At 42.3% G+C, this 17,342-nt stretch overlaps 1 protein-coding gene across 2 annotated transcripts in view; it reads left to right on the top strand.

Annotated features, from left to right (window-relative positions):
• The first annotated feature begins 7,922 nt into the window (after positions 1–7,922).
• The window catches only part of GPRIN3 (GPRIN family member 3), a 62,948-nt gene continuing 53,528 nt past the window's right edge, over positions 7,923–17,342 (top strand). The window contains exon 1 of one of the 2 annotated variants that reach the window (XR_004383164.1): positions 7,923–8,151. The gene's annotated coding sequence lies outside the window, so the exon portion shown is untranslated. Of the gene's footprint in view, positions 8,152–17,081; positions 17,101–17,342 lie in introns of those variants that run through there. The other variant, XM_032861745.1, reaches the window with a different exon arrangement.

Below are 17,342 nucleotides of genomic sequence, written 5' to 3' on the forward strand. Positions count from 1 at the left end.
CTTTAAATACCAGAATCATCCCCAACCTGCTACAAAGACTCCACTATGAGAGTGCCCCGCCCCCTCCACCCCAGAGGGAACAGCAGGTTTTTGGCTTCCAGGTCAAATGCAAAATGGTGGTACAAGTCATGCCAAATGCATACTGAATGCATTATTATCTCTGTATTTTTCTCATTCCCTCTTCCCAACACTGTGCATCTCTACTGATGTAAGTTAAATGTGTGTATGAACTTTCAGCACTCTACTGCTTTCTTTGCGTTAGTTATATTCTAATCCCTTTCCCTGATGTTACACCGTGATAAATTGAGAGAACTGACTCTGGAGATCAATTGCTATTTTGGTCAATGAAATTTTTTTAATAGAGACTTAGGACAGACGATAATCTCATTGACAAATATTTTATTCAGAACTTAACCAATACTGTTTTTTTGTATCTGCTGTGTGTTAGGAACTGTGCCAGGTGCCAAACAGAAACCAAGAAATGATTCCTATCCACGAAGAAAGTACAAGACTCATGGGTAGGAATCATTTCTTGGTAGTAGTAAAGAGGCAGACAAGTAAATATGTAGTAAAGAGGCAGACAAGTAAATAAGCAATGAAATCCCCAGTGGTGAACAGGTAGGTGCTTTATGAACCAAAGTGGAAGTACTTAACTCAATCCCAGGGACTCAAATAGCCTTTCCAGAGGAAATGGATTTACCTGTGACTTGAATGTTAAATAGGTATGAGCCAAATGAAGGAGTGAAGGCGTGGTTATAGGGTGGTAAATCATGCCAGAGGCAACAACTTGCAAGAAAGTACTTGATACATTTAACCACTCAATACATCTAAAATACATTTCAGGGACTTTATGAAACACTCGATAGAATATATCAAGCAGTCCATCAGAAAGTCTCTTTCCTGGAAAGTTTGAATCCAATGTGTGCAGAGAAAAAGAAGGGTTCAGGTAATAGTGGTATAAGCAGAGAGGCAGAAAAAAAGTATTTAGAAGACTCTTCAGAGGCTTCAGAAAGAGAAGCAACAGCAGATGGCTGCTTCTAAAGGGATAGTGTGCCCAAGTAACCAGAGAATTTCTCACTGGACCAAAAACATCACTGTCGATCATCAGTCTGCTGCTGTATCCTGAGCAATATATAAAGTTTTTCCATGCAGCTATTATAAGAGCCTATAAAAACTCTTCAGTTGTGGGAGACAAACCAATTTGAAAACGATTAACCAATGTAAAATTCAATGGCAGAACTTGAATTCAAGAATGACTGAATGTAATCCTTTAGAACTGTTTCACTTGTTCTGCATCTTCCAGCTCTGTTTTTCTTTCCTTCATCTTCATGTCTCCCTCATACAATCTGTCTGCAAATGGTCCCTATTAAAAGCTGCAGTTTCACACTTTACTAGCCGGGGGACCCCAACTTTCCCAAGGGTTCCAGCAATAGTTTGGGTCTTGCACCCATCCATGAACCAATCACTATGGCCAGGGGCAGGTGGTTCTCCTATTGCCCCATCTTTAATTACATTATTTACTCCCAGGATCAGTCAGCTCCACCTAATCACATGGACTGAGTAATGCGTCTCTTCAATGGAAAACAGATGCAGTCATCAGCAAGAAGTGAATGGACACCGAGAGGACAGAAACAGCAGGTGTCTTCCTAGACAGTTCCCTGTGCACCCTTACTGCTCTTTAAACCAGTTCTCAGCAGCTGAGGAGAACTGAGCATGATTTCTATTCCTTGCAGCCTAAAAGTACCTAGCAGAAATAATCATTTGAAAAACGGTCCTGTATGAAATGGACTTTCACTTTTATGTCATGCAACTTTTTTTTAAGATTTTTTATTTATGTGACAGACAGAGATCACAAGTAGGCAGAGAGAGAGAGAGAGGAGGAAGCAAGCTTCCCCCTGAGCAGAGAGCCCGATGCGGGGCTCCATCCCAGGACCCCGGGATCATGACCTGAGCTGAAGGCAGGGGCTTTAACCCACTGAGCCACCCAGGTGCCCTGTCATGCAGTTTTTAAGAAGAAGGTGAGAGTTATCTGCAAGTGTGTATGGCTAAAGTGGCCAAAGGTAAAAACCAAAGGCTTCTAACATTGTACACCCATGACAAGAGCAGAGACACAGCCTGGCTTCCAGCGCCTAAAGCTGTTTAGGACTCCTCCTTTTTCTTAGAGTTAGCTAGAAATCTTTTGTTAGGAAATTATTACTCTGTCTTCTCTCACTTTAATTAGAGTAATTTATTTTAAAATGCCTAGCACAACAGCTGGAGCAGAGTTAGTTCTTTAAAAAATCGTTTGCCTTGAATTCCACAAATGTTAACAATCAACAGGCAATGTGCTAAGTTTGATAATAGAAAATAGTACAATACAGGGGTGACTGGCTGGCTCAGTTGGAAGAACGTGTAACTCCTGATCTCAGGGTTGTGAGTTCAAGCCCCACACTGGGGGTAGAGGTAATAAGTAAGTAAATAAATAAATAAATATAGTATAATACAAAGACTTGATCCTCATGGAACTCTGAGTTTATTAAGGAGACAAAAGACAAAAACACAAATTATAGTACAGTGTTTTATTAACTACAACAAAGATTGATACTTGATACAGGCATATCACAGAGGAGGAAATAATTAAATATGAGAATGGGTGGTTTCGGCAAGTGTTCCTGAAGGAGGTAAAAGCTAAACCGAATTTTGACGGGTGAATAGGAATTTGATAAGTGGCTATGATGAAAGGGCATTTCAGAGGGAGAGTGGGGGTAGACCACAAAAAAAGCAAAGTCATTGTGTTGTAAAACAATATACTAGTATATTCTAAAAACTATTACCAGGAATAGAAATGTGAGTTTAGGAAGCAGCAAAAGATGATCCCAGTAGGACAAGCAGGGATTTGAGTTTCTCTTATCCAGCCAATTGAACAAGACTAGTTTAAGAATATTCAAGATAGAGACAATCTAAACATTTGGCAATAATTTAGTATTAGAAGAGGGGGGACAGGAAGAGGTGGTTGGGAAGGAAGGGAGGAAGGAAGAGAGGAAAGAAAGAGGGGAGGGAGGAAAATAAGTAGGAACCTGACTTGCTATGGTCTTCCAGAAATCCAAATGCAGTCAGGTAACATCAAAATGGACCTGAACATAAATCTTCAGTGTTTCTATACCAATTCTCTCTGGAGGACACTGCTAAGTGATGATCCCAGAACCAGCCTGATTAGAACACCAGGATGTCTAGACTAAACAAACAAACAAACAAACAAAAAATCAAGGAAGCCCATTCCTCATTCCTAAGTGCTCATTTTCAGAGCCCCCTGGGTGATTTGGTGACCGATTTCTGTCCAAATACTTGTGAATAGGAGAGTGGGTTCTGGAAAATAAATTTTCTTGCATGAAAAAAAATAGACATTCTTTTTTCCACAGGAATTCTTTTCTTCTGTTGTAGAGGAGGGAAAAAAGAAATCTTTTCCCTCTACCCTCCTAGGTTCTCTAGCTGAGGCCCTACAAATTAGACAAAGGCAAATTAACAAGGGAAAAGGAAACAGAATTTATTTGCACGTGCACCATGCATAGATGCAGTAGAAACTCAGTGGGGGGTAACTCAAACCAGTGGGCTTATTTTTACAAAGAAGAAGTTTATAGAGAAGTGACAAGACAGAGGAAAAGGGGGTATAGACTTTTAGGGACAGCAAACTGTGGGAAGGTAAACATATGAGAGGAACCTAATGATTTTAATAAGATATTTTTGTAGACCCATCTTGTGGTAGGCTCTCCATTTTCTTCACATCAGAAAACTTCCCAAGGAAAGGGGGTTTATGGCAATCCTCATTTCTCAGAAGTCTGCTCTTTGTCAGATCAGGAAAGCTCCAAGAAGGCTTTTTTCTGCATCTGTTGATTTCCATCGGCCTCCAGCTCAAAACAATCCTTACTGCCAAAGGGGCATATTCTGCAGCCTACATCGTTTTGAATGTAGTTTGTGATGACAGCACTTTTGTAGCAATGGCAGCCTTCTTGTAGCCATGCAGTGGTAAGTATGTTTAGAGCCTAGTACTGGGCAGAATGCAGGGATACAAAAGAAATAGAAGTTATGGTCCCTGAGACCAAAAAGTCTATAATCCAGGGTGTCAAGACATGTACACATGAATTAACAGAGAACAATTAGAAAAGGACTTACAGTATTACTCAGTGCCAACCAACATAGCACTGATGGCAGCCCTCCCAAATCTACTGCTGGTAACTCCGTCCCGCCAGGGCTTCTTGCCAATCCAGCTAAACTGATAAGTTTTTAGGAAAGATGTGACATTTAGAGAAGATTCTAGTCTCAAATTCTTTTCTTTTGAAAATACATTGCTGCCCCTGGTTAAACATTACTAACAGCTTTCACTCAGAAAGGAAATATACTCTCAGATAATCACTAGACTAGACATTGGGCTTCAGTCTTGGGAAAGGCACTTTTAGCTGTTGGACATCATGAAGGTCATTCAAACCTGGGATTTGGGCTCCTGATTTGTAAATTGGAGATAATGATCCATTCAACAAATATTTCCTGAGCACTTAGTAAGTGTTGGAAACTACTTTAGGCGATAATGATATAGAAGTAAACTAGAGGCGAGGTCCCTGCCCTCATAGATAGTAGATATCAGTAAACAAATACAGACTCTTTGAAGATGCAGTAGTAAGCCCAGTGGAAAAACACAAAGCCCGCTCCGTGTGTGAATGGGTGGTTGGGGGGTGGGTGTGTGTGTGAGAGGGTGGGTGGGTAAGAAGACTAAAAGAATGGCAGGTAAGTGGGGAGGGGAGCTGCAATTTTACATAGAATGGCCAAAAACATCTCTTTGATAAGAGGTTGCATTTCCTTCCCTGCGCGTTTTGTGCGGGTGCTTGGGGGGGGGGGGGAGGTGCGCTCGCGTGCGTATGCACATGCGCAAGCCTACTTTTCTGGGGGTTTAAGGAAGAAGTCAAATAACTGAAAATATGTAAAAAGTGCTTAGTAAATTACTGGGCACTGTGTGAGCATAAGATGTTATTATCATTGTTATTATTTCAGGGGAAGTCTAAACTCCTTGGTTTGACATTTAAGACCTTGAGCAGCACAACCCTCTAACCTACCTTTCCGGTTTTGTATCCATTCTCCTGTATAAACCTAACTTCCAAATTTATCCAATTCACTTGGTAATTAATCATGTACCATCTCATGTTGCTTTTCCTTTTATTCCTTCTGTTCAAACCCTTTATTATTTCACTTTTCATAAATTCTGTGTCCCAATAAAATGACAAACATTTCTACATCAGAGTGTTTCTATAAATGCCTTGAGCATAAAAGTTGTTCAATAATTTTTATTGATTTTGTTTGACATACTGGTTTAATGTCTCTCATCACTGAAAACTATCACTCAGTTTGGAATTTGATGTCATACTTAATTTTGCATCAGTTTTGACTTGCCTTATTTTCCTGAAACAGTGTACACTTTGAGAAGCAGAATTTTTGAAAAATTCTGTGTTGTTAAAGAGAGCCTTTAATAGTGGTTAGGACTTCCCCTAAGGATTACCTCATTGTCATTCAGAGCAATAAGTATGCCCTAATCCCATATGTCCTTTTCATGACAATATTCTTATAGATCTTCATGGCCTTTTCGTGTTCTTGGGGTGTTTCTTGCCACCACACATTTATTATGGTCCCTTGAAGAACTTTCAAGTGAATTTTTCCATTGAAAGAATGTCCGAGAAGTCTGAGAAATCGAGAAGAGAAGGATGTGTCAGGTATAGTAGAAACTATAGGGTAAATACTAAGTGAGGTTTCTGTAGGTATCATAATGATCCTTCAAAAAATATCTACATCCTAATCCCTGGGGTCATGAATACATTACCATACATGACAAAAGGACCTTCACAGATGTGATTAAATTAAGGATCTAGAGATGGTGAGATTATTCTGAATTATCTGGGTTGACCTAAAGTAATCACAGTGGTCTTTATTAAAGGGGTGAGGGAGGATCAGAATAAAAGGAACTAAGACAATAGAAATAGAGATCTAAGTGGTGTGGTCATAAGCCAAGGAATGCAGGCTGCCTCTAGAATCTGGGGAAAGATAAGGAAAGAAAAGATTATCCACTCAGCACCTCCCAAGGAATGCATAGCCCTGCTGATCATTTGATTTTAGCCCTATAAGACCAATTTTTCAGGCTTTAGACTTCCAGAACTGTAAGATAATACATTTGTGTTGTATTAAGCCCCCACATTTATGGTAATTTGTTACAATGGCAGTAGGAACTTAGACAATAGTCTAGTAAAAACAACTCCTGAACTAGAAATCTGTCACAGTCTAGCTCCTTCTGCCTGCTTATTAATTGTGATTCTCAGGAAAATCACTCTACCTCAGTTTTCTTTCCTGTAGCATGAAATTATTCCTTACAGTGTTGTTATGAAGACAGAGAAAATCATTTATGTGAGCGCTTTGTAAAGTGTTTAGTGTGACACAAATGTTAGGTATAAAAATTTGACGAAGCTTGTCTTAATGAGGGTGAGAACTAGGAGAAAGACATATCTTCTTGGTGCACCAATGCCTTAAATGAAAAAACATAAACTATAACCACCATAAAAACACAACCGCCCTTGTTGTTTAGGAAGGGGTCTACTGCAGGGACTGCGAGTCAGCCATCTCCCCATCAAGCAACCTTGTCCCAACCTTCTTTCCATCAATCAAACTGAACATGATGAACTGATTACTGCATGGTTTGACCAAGAACCAAGACACAGTCCTAGAATCCTTCTTAACCCACCTTAGAAAGTTGCTCTCAGTCAACTAGAGCTGGCATGAAATAATTCATTTCAAAACCCTGGCCTAGTAGTTTAGAAAGTGGTCTCTTGGCCAGCAGCACAGACATCACGGTGATCCTCTTAGAAATGCTGATCCCCAGGCCCACACAAGACCTACTGAATCAGAATCCATGTTCCAACAAGATCTTGGGTGCTTCCTATGCACTGGTTGAGAGGATATATATTTTGGAGCGGTTTGATTCCCAGTCGTGCAGGTTACTATGGTGTGACCTCAGGCAAAGTGTCTAAATCGTGGAAGCTTGCTTTTTTTGCAGTGCAGAATAACACCCCCTTCACTGAGTTGTGGGAATTAGGCACATATAAGGCATTTTGCACAGTGCCAGCCCACAATATTCAGTTAATAGTAGTTCTTTTCATTGTATCATTTGCACATCTACAGCTGCTAACCATACTACACATCCCATTTAGTATTACTGAAGCCACTCGGCAGGAATGATTTTCAAAGCCATCCACGCCCATGGATGGGGGTGGGGGAGTGGGGAGGAAGGACAAGAAAACTGTCTGCAATGCTATCTCCAAATACGCAGGACACTGTACATTTTGCAACATAGACTAAATGTCGGGGGTTTCCTTGCTTTCAGATCTTCACTGCACGTGGCTTTATTAGAAACTGTCTGCTAGAGTCTAGACACAGCGATGGAGTCTGGTGCTGGTGACCTGTGGGAAGGAGCAAGGACCAGCATTCCTGCTGAGTCGCTCTTGGCCCCAGTCCTCTACCTTTATCTCTTCTTTAACTTTCCGGCTGCCTCTTATCACCTTGCAGTAGAACCGTAACCCTTCAGCCTCTAGCCAGCTACGCCCCTTGGCGCGCAGCAAGTCGCCGCTGCAAACCCTTCCCCGGGGACCTGGAAGGCTGGGCGGGGGTGCGGCGGGGGCGGAGCTCGGCGTCCTGCTACCGCCGCCGTCGCCGCCGCCCGCGGAGCTGCAGCCCCTTCCTCCGAGGCTCTGGCCCCGCGGCGCTGCCCTACGTGGACAGGTGCGCGCCTCCCGGGCCTGACGGATGAGCAGTCGGGCACGTGAACTCCCACCTCCAATTTGACTCCGTGCCGGGCAGCGGCGGCGGCGGCGGCGGCGGCTGCAGCTGCAGCCCCGCGGTGGGGGTGGCCCCCGCGGTCTCCGCCCGGCTCCCGCGCGCCGCCTCTGCTCTTTGCATAGTAATATCAGTTCCTGCAAGCACCCAGCTCGCTCCCGGAACGGGTCTAAAAAGGACCGCCGCTCCAGAGCCCGCCGAAGCCCTCTGTGTGGCGCCGAGAGCCACTGCTTGGGACATGCGACGGGAAAACCCCGCCACAGCGCAGGCAGTCGCCCCGCCGCGCGGGGGAGAACCGGGCGAGAGCAGGTAGGCGACCGGCGGCCGCGGGAGGAGACGCCCCCCTCCCCCCGCCGCGCCCCCTTTGCCCGGCGTCCAACCGGTGGGACCGGAGCTTTGCGGTGTGCTCGGTAGTGACGGGGGATGGGTTCGGTCCCACATTTTGCCCGGTAATCGTTTTGCCTGTTGCTCTTTTCCCCCATCGCATTCTGCGCTCCAGGAGGGGCCGTCTTTCTCGCAGGTGATGAATTTCTCTGCAAGGTCATTGCTCCCTTAGGTTCTGGCTTTGAAGGTAAACGGGAGAAGATACCTGCTGTTCTTGTTCTTGGGCGGGGGTTTTATAATCAATCGGGTGTGCACACTGTGAATGTACAAATAGATGTGTGTGTGTCTGTGTGTCTGTCTCTGTGTCTGTCTGGTAATACTATACTTGCATTTTTCTCATTTTTCCATGCTTATTCTCCTTAGGGTCAAAACACTAGAGAGAGAGAGAGAGAGAGAGAGAGAGAGAGAGTGTGTGTGTGTGTGTGTGTGTGTTAATACACGCACACATTTACATATGTAGTTTTTTCCTGAAATAGGTGGAGACAGGGTGGGGGGGGACAGGCAGAGGTTGATAAAGGGAAATCATTGTAGAGACCAGTTCAGTATCTAGAGGTGAACTTTGGAACCACATTAAATCAGGGTAGAGACTGGAGGCTATAAATGGTTCTTGGGAGAGGGCTTTTAGAAAAGATCTGAACAGTGCCAGCCAATACACACAACAGATTTTCATCCTATCCAGGCAGATCTAAAAGATACTCAAAATTTCAGACGCTGCAGTGGACAATGAAAGGGGGGGTCCAGGGAAAGGGGGATACTTGGGCACTGGGAGGTGAATTTTAGGTGGTGGGAAGACGCAGATCACTGTTGAATTTAAAAGGCCTCCTGAAGAAGCGTTGGGAGAAATCTCTGCTTGAAGTGTAGACAGTTCAAGGTTAAGATGATGTGAATGTCCAGAAACCGGCAGAGGCAGTGGGGAAAAGGCAGAGGTTTAGAGGAGGAAGGGAGAAAGAAGCCCAGAGTCACCAAGAAGCAACTCCCTTTTATTAAGGTATCTTCTTCCAGTTAAAGCAAACCCTGGATATGGCTCATCTGAGTATTTTTCACAGCACATTTGTTAAAGAACCATCGGTCCATATTTTTATTTTATTTTTGCGAGGAATCTGGGTCATGGTGGGACTGAAAGAAACTGAGTGTTTACAACACCAGCAAGATTTGGAGAGTTGATTAAGGCTTAGCTTCGTGAAATATTTACACATCTCTTGCGTGGGCTTTTGTTTGCTTTTGTTGGTGCTGCTGCATATTTTACTTTGATAATGCTTTGAGCGTACTTCACTCGAATGTGCTTATTTTCCAGTTATAAACTATTTTTCCTTTTCCATTGTGTTCACCATTGGCCTGCCCTGAGTCTGGGAATAAAGACACATGAGTCACAGCATAAAGAAGAAAATCTGCTCTGTCCCTATCTGCGACGGGAGTTTGTATTAGAGAATGTTCTTTAAATAGAATCACAAAGAGCACTTTTCAAGTTTCTATGTGTTGTTGGGGTGGAGGGGGAGAGGAGGAAATGGGTTGTTGATTCATAAACAGGAAAAAAAAGTAGTACTTGCCATTGCAAGTCTAGATGGTATATCACTGGGATTTATTTTGGAAACAGAGCAGAGGAACTCATGGTGACCCATGCAGTGTGTGTTGTGTCGTGCTGAAGCTTCCCCTAATCCCTAACTGGACTTTTATGAAAATGATGAGGACAAAATCAAAAGTGCAGTGCTTTGCGTGGGAAGTGGAGGCCTGAAGCATTACCTGAATCAGGTCTGTCTCAAATGGAGGTCAGGATAGGGTCCAAAGAGCTGTTTTGAAATTTAGGTGGTTTTTTTTTTTTTTTTTTTTTTAAGATTTTATTTATTTATTTGACAGAGATCACAAGTAGGCAGAGAAGCAGGCAGAGAGAGAGGGAGAACCAGGCTCCCTGCTGAGCAGAGAGCCCAGTGCAGGGGCTCAATCCCAGGACTCTGGGATCGTGACCTGAGCCAAAGGCAGAGGCTTAACCCACTGAAGCTCCAAGGCGCCCCAAAATTTAGGTGTTTTTTAATTGTCTCAATACACTTGCCTTAATTATTTGACCCTGTGACATTTTCCTGTTCGTGCTCAAATATACTTAAAAGAATATATTAGACACAGCTCTTTTTCACTGTATGAATTTCCAGTCAGAAAATCTACAGCTGATGGGGAAGCACGAAAATATCAGCCATGGAATCCCAAATCCTAAAAGATTGGCCTCCAAGATTCAGGACACACAATTCCAGCCCCAGCTCACACTTGGGTTCCTTCAGTGGTAACAGTTTCTGCCCTCAATGCACTTACTTATTCACTGATTCATTCATGCATTCGACATTTGTTTATCCAGAACTTACCATGGTCTTAGACTATGGAACAGAAGAGAAGAGTGAGGGAGACACAGCCCCTGCTGGTACAATGTGGGAGGCCAGGAGTACCAGCTAGTTAAGTGCTCTGACAAGGCCTGCAAAGTAAGCTGTGGAAGCCTGGTCGTGGAGATAGAGAAGACAAGGACAGTGCCTGGAAACCTGAAGGACGAGAGGAACTAGTCTAAGAAAGAGAAGAGAGAGGAACAATCCTGGTACAGAGACAAAGGATGAAGAGGCCCAGGAATAATAAGTAGCTGTAGGTAGGTGAAAAACTGCAAGTAGACAAAGATGGAAAGATGAGGCTGAAAGGAAGCTGATCGACCTTCAGACTGAAATCCGCAGAGCCCCTGACTCATCTAGTCAGTAAAAACCGTTTGACCTGGTTAAGTGAGGTACACACAATTATATGGAGGCACTGTGTTCCCATCCCTCAACTTTATATCCTTCAAATATCTAGAAACCCCATTTACTAGTTTCTAATGACCCGATCAAAAGGGAGACGTGGGGGCACCTGGGTGGCTCAGTGGGTTAAGCCTCTGCCTTCGGGTTAAGGTCATGATCTCAGGGTTCTCTGCTCAGCGGAGAGCCTGCTTCCTCCTCTCTCTCTCACTGCCTGCCCCTCTGCCTGCCTCTCTGTCTACTTGTGATCTCTATCTGTCAAATAAATAAAATCTTTAAAAAAGATAAAAATAAAAAATAATAAAATAAAAGACGTGCCCTTGAGGAAGTCGTAATTCTCTGTGCCTCAATTTCTTCATCCACAAAATGTCTACTACCTTCTTCATGTATTGTAAGAATGAGAGAATGGAGATTGGAGTTTATAGAAATGCAGAGAATCTTATTTTTATGATAACATTCCTCAGGGCAAAAAGATGGAAAATACTGTATATGCCAAGGATTTAATTGTCCCAGATGACTCCAAAAGGCACAAGTATAATGGTCTGAAAAACTGAAAGAAGAAAAAAAGTAGCTCAGAAACACACTCTAAAGAGAGCCAGGTCTCATACAATTTTTAAAATTCTGTTTTAAGGGAGGGAACTATATATGGCGGTCCCACAGTAATCAGTAAGTGCCCTTCTGGAACGGGTCACAACCCATTGTGAAGTCAGTTTACTGTGTCTGATGGCATTTTTATTTTAAAAAATAAAAGTAAAGCAGAATAGAAGGATAAGTAAGTATAGCTCATGGAACTTTTTGATTAAATTATATTTATTTATAGGTATATAGACACATCGGACTATGATTTAGAATGTATATCTGATTATGCGTCATGTTCCCAAAAGTCCAAAAGCTACTTCTTTAAGTGACGAAAAGAGATGCTTCCCATTCGCAAGACCCCAAGAGTCAACTGGGACATCTGGTACACAAGCATATACACAATATTCCGAAGAGCCAAACTGCCTTGAGAAAGGAAAGACATGACTTACCAGTAATTCATGACAGTGAAGTTAGGAGAGGAGACCTTGTGGACTGCATTAATCGAGAAAGGCTTCAAGGAGGGGATGGAACGGGAGCCAGTTTATGAAAGATCAGTGGATCTGGGTGGGCCGTGAGGAAGGGGTGGTGTTCTAGAAGGAGGGAGTAAAAAATGAGGTGAGGTAATATGAACTTTATTTAAGAATCACTTAGAAAAGAAAAAAATAGGAATCAAGTTGCGGAGAGGGAATTGCAGCAGAAATTCTGTTTGGACTAAAATCTGACTCGAGTTGCAATTTATTTTATATCTAAGATTTCTTTTCCTAGTACTACTGCTTTAAGAAAATCTAGACAGAATGTCCATCATGTCAAAAATCTGTCATTTCCTGCCTTTAAGAAGAAATATTTTTTGCAATAATTTACTAGCTAGACCTTGTTTCGATTGAATTTAATAAACAATTGAAATCATGTGACACACCACACTGTAGCCTGAGCATTTCATTTCTCAGAACACAAGTACCATCATTGGCACAGAGGGACAAGAGTGATCAAGTGACTGCCCCAAACTGGGCAAACCTTTCTATTCTCTTCTGTAAGTCTCCTTTCCTGCATGCCTCTTGGGTATAAAGCCCCGTGCTAGGAACCAACAGCTTCATGGAAAATGAAACAGACGACTTGGTACTCAGAACCCAAAAAGGAAGGGCAGATCCTGGCAGATTTTATTTTCCAGTTGCACTCTGACTTGTTCATCATTATAGTTAAATATTTAAATAGGGTTGTATGCATTTTGAGAAGTTGACATTGACATCAGTGTGTTTTGCTGCAACCTGATAGCTATTTCGAGTCAATAAAATCGGGTGAGGAAGTCTTTATTCGTGTTTTTTAACGTGTTTGGTGGGCTTCTTTCAACTCTTGCTGGCTTTCCTAGGGAATCAAACAGTGTTATGGTATTGATACCCTTTAGAATAAGGTTATGCCCTTAACCGGAAGAAGAGGGCCAGTTAAAATAGACTCAGGTGCCTACATTAGTTGGCTTTGGAGTAAGATTCACTTTTTATAAAGATGTCCCGGAATCCTCGTTCATCTTCCTTCTCCACATCAGAATGTGTAAATCAGGGATAACCTAAGTTTTTTGCAGAAGAGTCAAGTCCAGAATAATAAAAACATTTAGAGGCTTCATTTGAATTGAAAAGACATATATTGAATTTTATGGGGGAAAATGTAAATGCGCGTACCATTTAGATTACTTAGTGTCTTGAATGCCAGTGAGAAAAATTTTCACAGCTTTTTATCTGGGCTTATTGGAGTTGGCAACACAGTAACAGCTTTCTAATTTTTCATGTCTGTAATTAGATTGTCGGCTTTATTTTAAAGCTAGGAGCGTAAGTGGGAGGCTGAATTATTATTATCAGGCAATAGTAACTGACCCTTAGCTGGAAGGTTAAATGCTATGACCTATTGAAGCCAAATCTGAATCTGGAAGTAGGGCTTAGAAATCTGTATTTTACGATGGTCTTAAAGTGATTCCAGTAGCCAGGCCTGAACACCACTGTTTAGTCCTGCCTTTACTTACTGGGAAATAAAAACATTACAGGTGAATCCCAGATGAGTGAATAACTTGTCCTAAACCTTGTTAGAGCTGCGGCTGAAATCTAGACTTCTTTCTATTCTCTACCAATTCTGTGCTAAGAGAAGAAAGAACAGGATCTGAAGAGAGGATTTGAATGGCTCCAGAGTGGTGGGGGGAAGGTAATTCTAATTATTCCTGCATCCCTCCCTCCCATATTGAGAGTCAATGCAGTAAGCCTTTCCAAGTGACCGTGCAGTGATCTCTGTCCCAGGGATCTGGGATGTGGCCGAAAAATTGTGGGCATCAGCTGTGTGATCCGAGGCAAGGCATTCTCTTGGCCTTACACACCAGATTCAATCTAAAAATGTCAATTCCTGGGTCTTAAACACAGTGAATACTCAAGCCAGCCCTGGAAAGATTGCTTTAGTCAGTAGTCACAGCCTGTGACCCTTGGAGACCCAAGCAAACCCTGAAAAAAGTCAAGGCTAGGGAGTAAAAATTCCCAAAGTCACAGGCACCTCCAGGGACCTCAGCGCTTTGCTAATTCAGTAACCGACAGCTGGACAGAGAGCTCCAGAGCTCCTTAAAAAATCATATTCGCATCTACTAATTTTCTAGAGAAAAGGAGTTGCAGAGGCTCCTTTTTAAAACCTGAATTGTAAATGGTCCAGCAAAGTGGGAGATCTAATCAAGATGTTTTATGGGAGATACACTCTTGATTGTTTTCTCAGGATATTAATTTCTAAATAACATAAAATTAAAACAACCATATTAGGTCTATAGGAGACTCTTCTCTTTCTTTATAATGCACAACTTTGGGTAAATTAAGAGCTTGAGGGAGTTAAGCATTTGTTTTCCCTGTATTTTCTCAGTAATCAGAGCATCTTTTTTGTTTCAATTCTTGTTGACAGTTTGTCTGAAATGTAATAGTCTGTGTCTATGCATCTGCTTAATAAGTACAATATGGCAGATATCATCAGGATTCAGAATCTTGCATCAGCTCCAGATTTTTGTTCTGAATTATGGCCATGTGGGATAGTGCTGGTGAATATAATAGAGAAATCTTTAATTGTTTTCCTTCTTTTTTACTCTGATGTGGATTTGCTTTCTCCTGCTATACTTTTTTAGAACTGTTGTTCAGAAATGCAAGAGATAACTTGATTCCTTGTGGATTCCACTTTGTTAACTTTGGTCCTTGCTTTTGCCCTTACATCATTTTGCAGTGCTCAGTCCTTCAACCTAAATTAGCTTCTCAGTCCCCTAAAACATGACTTAAAGATCAGTTATTTCAGCAACCCCTCTGTGATTCTTATGCCCTAACCGTTTTCTTATATAGCATGAGCTTTTAATTTGTACTTCGTTTTATGGTTTCCTAAGCATGTCTTTATTTGAATCCTATATATGATTTCTCCTTGAAAAATGCAGGTAAAAATTAAGTGACTAGAATTTTAATGATAATGAGAATTTTAATCAGTGCTAAGATTCATAAATGGGTATGCATTTCCCCTTGCATCCTTGAATGAGTCAAAATTGCTTATGACAAATGGGTGTGAAGGTTTGATATTGTTTCCATGTTGAACATGTTCTGAAAGCAGTCAGAGAACAGAAATCTGTCAATGTCAGGGTCAGGGGCTGAATTCTCATTAAGTGAATGAAAATGCCTATGCAGTCTCCTTTCACATGGGGATGATTTCATGTCTATACATACAGGTTCTCAGAGCAGAAGGATCCCTGGCTGCAAACATCTGAGAGACCTGATGCACTTCACTTAACCTGTCCAGTCCTCAGGCTTGAAGAAGTATGTGCGAGATCATAAGTTAAAAACTGGCAGTTTGCGGGACCAGCAGAAAGATCGTGTTTTATGTGGCTTGTGGTATTTCTTTTTAATAAGCCAGTATTTAAAAATCAAGAGATACAGAATACAAAACAAAACACTGATGCTTATTCTCTGGGTAGGAGCTAACTAATGGTATGTGCTATCTCTTTATTTCACACCAGTCCCCACCACTCCCTACTGTATCTTGGACACTGAGGCTTTCTATAAGTTACTTGTACTCGACAACTTCATTTAATAGGAATTGAATTTGCGAAGTCTGGACTAGGTGTTTCCTAAGGATTATGGAGCCCTCCAGTGCTGTACTCATGAAACTGGTCAGACTCTACAAAGTAGGGAGATCATTGCATCCATGTAGTTAACTTCCATAAACTATGAGGGTCTAAAAAGTTTCCATCATCAAAATACGTAGATTCTATGAAAGATTAATGAATACAAACTGAGTTGTCCTCATCTGTTAGTAAGAGAATAGTGAATTTTGTTTGTTTGTTTGTTTTACTGTCCCACATTTAGCAACAAGCAAACAAAACGAACTGTGTCTGAACAATTTATTTATTCTTCAACTAAACCTTTACCTTAGCCAATAACTACAACTTGACATCAGATTGTTTTATGTATTTTTATTTTTTATTTATTTTTTAAAGATTTTATTTATTTGACACAGAGAGAGAGAGAGAGAGATCAGGCAGGGGGAGGGGTGGAGAGAGAGGGAGAAGCAGGCTCCTTCTCCATCCTCTGGGCTCCATCCCAGGACCCTGGAATCATGACCTGAGCCCAAGCAGACGCTTGACCAACTGAGCCACCCAGGCGCCGCTAAAGATTTTATTTAATTATTTGTTAGAGAGAGAGAGAGAGAGAGTGAGAGTGCAAGCACAAGCAGGGGGAGTGGCAGGCAGAGGGAGAAGCAGGCTCCATCCCAGGACCCTGGAATCATGACCTGAGCCCAAGGCAGAATCTTAACCCACTGAACCACCCACGCGCCCCAGTGTATTTTGAAATGCGTCATATCTTTATGTTACTACAACTCTTCAGATATATACCAAACTTGCAGAGACTCCTGGAAGCCCAGAGCACATCTCAGTCTTTGAAGTAACCCGTGCATTCCATTCAGTCGGCAGTTGAGAACAGACTGTCAGAAGTAGTGTCAACTCCTATCTCAGTTTGTGGCTCTGTCTGTACAGTTGAGAAGGGCTCACCTAGCGATGACAGTGGGCTGGGCTGTCAGCCCATCGCCCAGATCACTGCGCAGTCTGGCCACGGGCTCGCGTGGCCTTGCTCCGCTGCTACAGCTCACCACGAGCTGACTGTGGCAGAGTTGATCTCTTCGTGTTGTAAATAAAGACAAATGCCCTTTGGAGACAATCGGATGACAAACTCTGGCAGAGCTCTGAAGTAGAGAAAGCTCTTAATTAATAGCTCTCTCAAATCTCATTCTTTCTCAACGGCTGCTGCCGCTTCCCTTCCTCGTGCACACTTCACTGCGTGCCGCCCCCACATCGTGCCTCCTACCTGGCTTCTAAAAACATCCTCACATCGAATTATTAATCCCAGAGTGCCCTGCTTCAGCAGCCTCACTCCAAGAAGACAGCGCTGAGAATAGTGGCAGGGGAAGCCACCAGACGACACAGCGACCTTGCCTCTACTGTTGCTTTGGACAGAGTGCGTTTCCTTGTAGGATGAGGTCCACGTCTGTAAGTATTAGGCCTCCTATCACCCGAAATGTCTTGATAATACATAAAAGTCCACAGGTGCTAGAATTCTTTAGGGATAAAATTCATTTTCCTTAGTGACTTTAAATAACATAGATTTAGTTACACTGAAACTTTCAGGCTTGTAGGAAGAACTCTTGTCCTAGTCCCCTGGTGGTTATTTGGATGTTTAAAATTGTAATGATGGGTTTTTAAAGATCATCCCTCTGGGGTTTGTGGCTTTT

This window comes from Lontra canadensis, unplaced genomic scaffold (genome assembly GCF_010015895.1).
Source record: "Lontra canadensis isolate GAN:19392208 unplaced genomic scaffold, GSC_riverotter_1.0 scaffold1, whole genome shotgun sequence".
Lineage (NCBI taxonomy): Eukaryota > Metazoa > Chordata > Mammalia > Carnivora > Mustelidae > Lontra > Lontra canadensis.